Consider the following 6,963-nt stretch of genomic DNA (forward strand, 5'->3'; position numbering starts at 1 on the left):
TCTTCCTTCTGAGCTACACGGAAGAAGAAAAATAGAAGAACCAGAAATGCAATTTGCAGGGCTGATGGTTCAGGGAATAAGTATGTTTTAGTTCACACATTGTCATTGCAGTACATTGCTGGAAAAGAAGAAAAAATAAATCTCTTTAAGACTTCAGGTGTCTGCAGCAATTTTATCAAAATACAGAGGTAAGAAGTGTCGGGTGGTTAACCGGACAGTTTCACAGCATGTGCTGTCCCCTGGTGATGTGTGGTTTTGCAGATAGATGTACACTACCACAATCAAGGTCCCAGCTAAGCAGCCCCCTCCTTCCTTTCTCTTTTGCACTTAGCTAGGCAGTCCCACACCAGATTTCAGCACTGGTGGCTGTAATTTGCAGTCCTTTACCGCAGCTGAGGGCAGTGTGATAGCAGAGGGAGGGAGCTCTGTTTGCGAAGAGATCACAGATCAAACACCTCCAAGCCAAACACGACCGAGGATAAACAGCTGTGGCTGCGTACGGACTACCCTTGTGCCATCTGATCTAAAGGTTGTGCACAAACACGACACTTTGTCTGTAACCCTGCCCAAATGAGCATCACCTGGTCCTGCAGCATCCCTTGGCTGCAGGTCCTGCAGCGACAGACTGGAGCGTAAATCAGTAGATGCCCCAGGGTACAGCAGCTCTCCAAATCCAGCTGAGATGTAGAGGGATTTGCCATATGCAGGCATTATTTGTGAACATGTTACGAAGTTCCAGGCCTGTTTAATTGCATCTGACAAGCTGCTTCTCAATACTGGTGCCTACTACTAGTACTGATGGAGCAGCCTCCAAAAGTCAGTACAATTCAGCAGTGGATGAAACCACGATGCCTTGAGAGGCAGCATTGAATCCTGCTGATGAGGTAGGCAGATACTCGGTTGATAACTTGGGTTTGGATGGTTGAAAAAAGAATGTTTTACATTGATTGTTGACAAAACAATGCTTTAGACTACAGCTGTGCCTGAGTGGCTCCCGTCAGCGGTGTTTTCCAGAAGTTCAGCTAGGCGATTTATCGATATCATTAGTCACTTGGGTTGTGTGGAAATGTTGTCATTTAGTGACTGTGCAATTAATTCCTACATGTCCTTTTCTGAGTTGCTGGGAACTAGAGAGACCATCCTAGTGCAGCATAAAGGAAGGGAAGAATGTGAATCACTGGGTTTTTCAAGCAATGTTTGCAGAACTATCTTCTGCCTAATTTATTCCCAAACTTTCACAGGCTCTGGAAAGAGCCTGAAGCTCAGGCATGGTGTGCAGTTCTCAGAAATGAAGCTGCTGTGCAGTTGAAGCAGGGGAGCACGAGATCTGAGTGACAAGCAAGGAGGAGGTCTGTAATCCACCAAAAGTCTATGCAAATATGAACTGTCAGAATAAATGCACTTAAAGATACCTTCGCAATACTGAAATAAGCAGTGGAGTTAACGAGTGGACCTCACATTCCTTCCTACCTTATGTTTAAGGTAATGAATCAACTGCTCATGTTGACCGGTCCCAGGAGGAAGGGGGTGGGTCAAAAGAGATGCTGCAGTAGTCAGATGTGCATGCAGACACCCGCGGACACGGGCTGGGAGGGAGGTCCTGGCATGCCTGGGTTCCTTGTGGCATCAGGAGCTGTCATGGGAGAGGCAGAGCCTGGAAAGAGCAGCCAGCATACGTGGCTCTTTATCTCCGGGTAGGGGATGCTGTAAACAGTTTAAAGTTTAAAGATGCATCCCCCATCCCTGGAGGTGTTCAAGGCCAGGCTGGATGTGGCCTTGGGCAACCTGGTCTAGTGGGAGGTGTCCCTGCCTATGGCAGGGGCGTTGGAACTTGACAATCTTCAAGGTCCCTTCCAACCTAAACCATTCTATGATTCTATGATTTGTCCAACTGCAATAGCCAGAGGATGGTGCTGAGACAGAAGGTTTGCTCTTTACTGAAAAGCGTTTGCTGTAGCAGCACCCAGGTTTTTTCAGGGTTGTTTGGGAGGACTTTTGGAAGATTAGAGTGTTTCGGGCAGAAAATACGATGGTTAAAGCCGACAAGAACATTTCCTATGAGGAGAAAAATACATCAGCTGGGCTTGCAGTTCTTCTTTAAATCAAGTACAGTTCCTTTTTTGATCACTAAGTGGTGAAGTTCACCTATGAGGATTTCATCAACAGTGTCTGCAAGCTTGTGGAAAGTTTTGTTCAGCTTTTGTTTCAAAATTGTAGCAGAGCTCCGGTGAGGACACCAGCAAAGCCTGGAATGAATCTTTGCAGAGATCACCCGCACCCTGCTAGGAGGCTTTGGTGCAAAAGGACACAATTTTAGCAAATTTTCAATGTTTTTTTCAGATCTGGAAGCTCTGAAAGGCTGACAATCAGAAATTAAATGTCTGCTTGTGAACTTCCATTTCAAGGCTGGCAGTTTTCCCTCTGACTTGGTCCAGAGCCTGTTTGAGCTTTTTGTGTTGCTTAATAGCTGTTAAATGGTCTGGCAAACCCCACAAGAACCATTTTTCATTGATTTCACATTTTGGTCAGGCCAGAATTCCCTTCCAGAAGTCTTGCAAGAAAACGCAACTGTGAAAATAACTCAAGAAAAGGAAAATGAGATGTGATACCTCAAAGGAAAAAGACAATAATATGAAGCAATTGCAGTTCGCAGAGTGATGGGAATGAATCATTGGACCTACTCAAAAGCACATTCAAAATGTTTCTTTTGCAGAACACCGATACTTGGGCTGTTTCTGTTTTCAGATGATTGATTACCACTTGGGAGGAGAGAAGGAACTGTGTATGTGTAAGCCCATCGGAGAATTTTTTTTGCCACATCATGGTTTGGGCCCATTGGCTTCCCTCAACCTATTTGCGTGATTCAAGGTTAATCTGTGCAGCAACTCAACTGAAAGAAAATATTTTTAATGCAATCACAATCATTTGGAGTAGCAAGAATTTGCAAAAATGTAAGCCACCTAAATCAGAAAGCAGAAACCTGAAACACAGTTTACCAGTACAAGTTTGATTAGCAAATGAGGTCTCGCTAGCTGGTTGCCCCACTGAGCGGTGCGCGAGTGACCCGTGAGCTCAGTGTTTTGTTGGTTTCAGCAATGTGATCACAGCCAGCAGAAAGAGAGAGAGACAGGTGTAAAAATGACAGAGTGAAAAGGCACAAAACCGATGACTCGAAACAGCTGCGTGAGCTATTTTTATGTCATCTCAGGTGAGGGCAGAGAGGGGTGTGTTTGTGGGACGGCAGCCCTGACTTTCCTAGGGACGGGGCTGGGGAAGGGGAGTGGACCTGCAGAGGTGGGGGCAACCTCAGTGTAGGAGAGGGGAGACCAAGGCTCTGCTTTTTCCCCAAGGTAACGTATGACCTAGGCGCAGAGTTGGGCACTTGGCTCGCTCTGGTCTCCTCACCTGGAAGAAGCGTTGCGTTACAACAGCATCAGCAGCTCCGGGGTCTCCACCGATTTACACGTGGGGTGCAGAGCCCTAAATGGATTCCGCGTTACGTGTGGTGGACATTTATACTCCTCCTTGCAGCATGACTTTTGACCTGAGCCCCTTTCCTTGAGCTCAGGTCAGGGCCGGGGTGGCCTCTCCTCCTGCCCCTCACAGACTGACGGGCATCGGGCACTCAGCCCGCTTAGAAGCCTGGGCTTTTATTTCGGCACTTGCAAAAAGCTAGTCTTATTGAAAAGGCACTTGTGAAAAACCCAGCCTTGTAACCCCGTTACCCCTGTCTGTCTAGCAGCCCAGCTGGGAAATCTTCGCTTTCTGGCTCTGAGATTTGTTGTCGTGTCCCCCAAAATTTTTGTTATTCAGCTGAGTGCCGGAGGGCAGGAGGTTTTTACGAGATGCCTCTTACCGTATGTGCAGGGAGGGGGAATGCCCCGAGAGTAAGAGCGAAGAGTATAAAAAAGGGGAAGCCACACTCAATGGATCGGTCGCTCGCTTGTCTCGCTGAGTGCGCGGCTAAGATGATGGTCGCTTGTCTGCTCCTCTCCAGCATCTGGACTGTTGCATCAGGTAACTACCTTGTCTGTCTGTATCGGTACTGTAACTGCGTTAGGGACCTCGGTGGCCCCACCAGCCTGCTGCTGTGCTGCTGAGTCCCCCCCTCACGTCCCCCGGGGTGAGCCCAGCGGTGACAGGGCACTTGTGGCACTGCACGCGACCGTACCGCTCGCGTGGGGCTCCAGACATGTCACCGCTGGTTGCGCTGGCGGCATCCTCTCCTTAATTTACCACCAGCGCATGTATAAGCTGCAGACAGATGTACGGATTTATTGCAATTTGCAAATCATAAACCAGGCAAATGTCCAAACGTTCCCAATGACCCGTAGGACTGAAGTTTGATTTCATCTCCTGCGGTGGCTGGGATTTGGGCCAGATTATGGCACTGATTTGCTTTAGCCGGAACAGAATTATTTATAGTGATGGACGTGGCGCTTGTAGGTGTCTGCTCAGGCCACTAAAACTGTAGGGGTGTTACATTTGTTTTTGTAATTAAAAATCACGTTAAAAAGCCTGAATTTGCGTCAAACTAGCTTCCACGGTCATGGTTTGTATTCTGCCTATGGCACTACTGATCTCTGAAAAGCAAAATGACAGGCACAGCTTCACAGCTGCTTTCTTGGTCTCCTGAGGAAATCTGCCTGGCCATGGCCGTAGGACCTGAGCGAGCTTTGTCGGGCGGGTTAGATAAGTGTACCTCTGGGCACTGCAGACAGCCTCACTCCTCTTTAAAACCTGCAAAGATATTTCCCTTTCTTGTAAATTGAATTATGCGTTTTCAGTGCTGTAACTGTCCCTGCTGATATCTCCTCTCCCATGCTGACATACGCAAATAAACTTTAAAAACTATTATCCTAAGAGGAGGAGGTGAGCTGTCAAATCCAGGAGCATCCATTTTGCTTGCCTGTCCCCTTAATAGTTTTTCCACATGTTTCTGTGAATTGGAAGGGGAAACTGATTTTTATATTTTTTTCTTTTCCCTGGAGACCTTTAGTACCACGGCATTTACGCTATGAAAGTTTTCCATCTGTGGGCTTTCAGCAGGGTCCCAGCTGTTTCCCAGCTGCACAGCCTCAAGCCTGGGACAGGACAGATGAAGTTTGCCTCTGGTCCTCCCTGCCTTGCTTTTTGCTTCTGGTTTTCCGTTCTCTTGTCAGGCTCTGACAAATGTGGACACACTAATTATAGTGATACACATAAGAATTTATATCAGCTTTACTGATTTCTTTCAATTGCGCCGCAGGAGGGTTCAGGATAATGCACCGGCGGCTCTTTGGCTGTACATTTAGGGAATCTCTCCACAGATGCCTGTGGGATAACAGTCTTAGCAGGCAGATATCAGTCACTCTTGACACTGGAACTGCCTCTCTCGGTGGCACTCTCTCCAGCACAGGTGTCAGGCTGGCGTCATGCTTTGTGTGAGAGGTGTCAGGTCCAGCTAAATTCTCAGGGCAATTCTTTTTAGCTGCATTTTCATTTTTTCCCTGGATGGAGGGGCAGAGAGACCCTCCGGAGCTTCTCTGCTCAGGAGTGAGGTCGAGGGGCTGGGGGACCTCTGATGGGGGTGTGTTGCAGAAGTATGGTGAGAAACATTGAGTGCAGCAGCTGCTTTTCCCCCAGGCTCCGTGCAGGTGATGCACAGAAAGGTCCAGTCAGTCCAGGCAGGAGGAAACATTACTTTTTCATGCCGGTCAGTCACGAAAGAAGATGTGCTACAGGTGACCTGGCAGAAGGAGGTGGACGGGGTTGAAGACAACATAGCGACTTACAGTACAATAAATGGCCAAAAGATCGCGAAGGGCTACGTTGGCCACGTGAGCTTTGCCCGCAGTGAGTTACAAGCCTCAGCTATCTCCCTTCATAGAGTCACCCTCCAAGATGAAGGATGTTACAAGTGCATCTTTAACACGTTTCCCTCGGGGGCTGTCACCGGCAGGATGTGTCTCAAGGTTTACGGTAAGGCATCGTAATCGTGCATGGACTGTCATCTGAGGACCAAGTCATTTTCCCTGCAAAAAACCTGCCCTGACCACTGGTCATTGCTAAATTGCTGTGGGAAAGGTGGCCCTGCTTCCCCTCCAGCTCTCCCTCCCTCTCTGGTTTTACCTCTGATGGGAAACCAGCGTTTAACAGTTCTTTAATTTTCTTCCCCTTTAAGTCAACAACAGCGAGATCCAAAAGCTGACGCGTAACCCATGACTTCCTCCAAGTTTCCCTGGCCGTGTGCTGTGCTGGCCTGCCACGGCCGCGAACCCCGCGCTCCTCTGCTTCCTTTCGCTGCAGCTCTCGCCTCCTAACCCTGGAAATTGGGCGCGTTTTTTCTCACTCTGCCTTCGATTTAAAAAAAAAAAACCCAACAAAATATTCCAGAGGCAGAGTGGCATATGCATGAACAGAGTAGCTGATCTTGAAGCTATGGTAAAAATGACAGCAGTTAGGCTGGGGTCAGGAAAGGTATTCATGCTTTGCCACATGAATATCCTGTGCAGGTCAGCATCAATGAGCTGCAAGAAGAGAGTTAGAGCAAATCATGAGTCGAGGGGACAATATTTGACAATTGTCAGCTAGCAAGTACAGGCTGAAATATAGACAAATAGATGAACTGAAAAGCAACAGGAGTGAAAAGCTGTTTATCTTTTGAGGGAGGGCCTTGTTCTTCTGCCAGTGAGAAAACTGAGACATTAAACACAGCCCGAAGATACCCTGTTCGGTCCTGACTTTCTCATCATTTACTCTGCTGTGGGGACACTGGCTGAAGATCATGTCCCATGTGGAAACATCAGTGTTTGGGACCTGCAGCTGGTGGTATGACCCCTGCAGAGTATTTTGTTTATCTCTAGTACCTTCTGCTGATAAAGACAGACACACGCCCACACACATACCCATGTGCCAGGAGTCCTCTGTGTGGAAAAAAAGATGCTCCTGGCTTATAGGGGAAAGATGACTTAAGCAATAGGG

The sequence above is a fragment of the Vanellus vanellus genome, assembly GCF_965231255.1.
Source record: "Vanellus vanellus genome assembly, chromosome: 1".
Lineage (NCBI taxonomy): Eukaryota > Metazoa > Chordata > Aves > Charadriiformes > Charadriidae > Vanellus > Vanellus vanellus.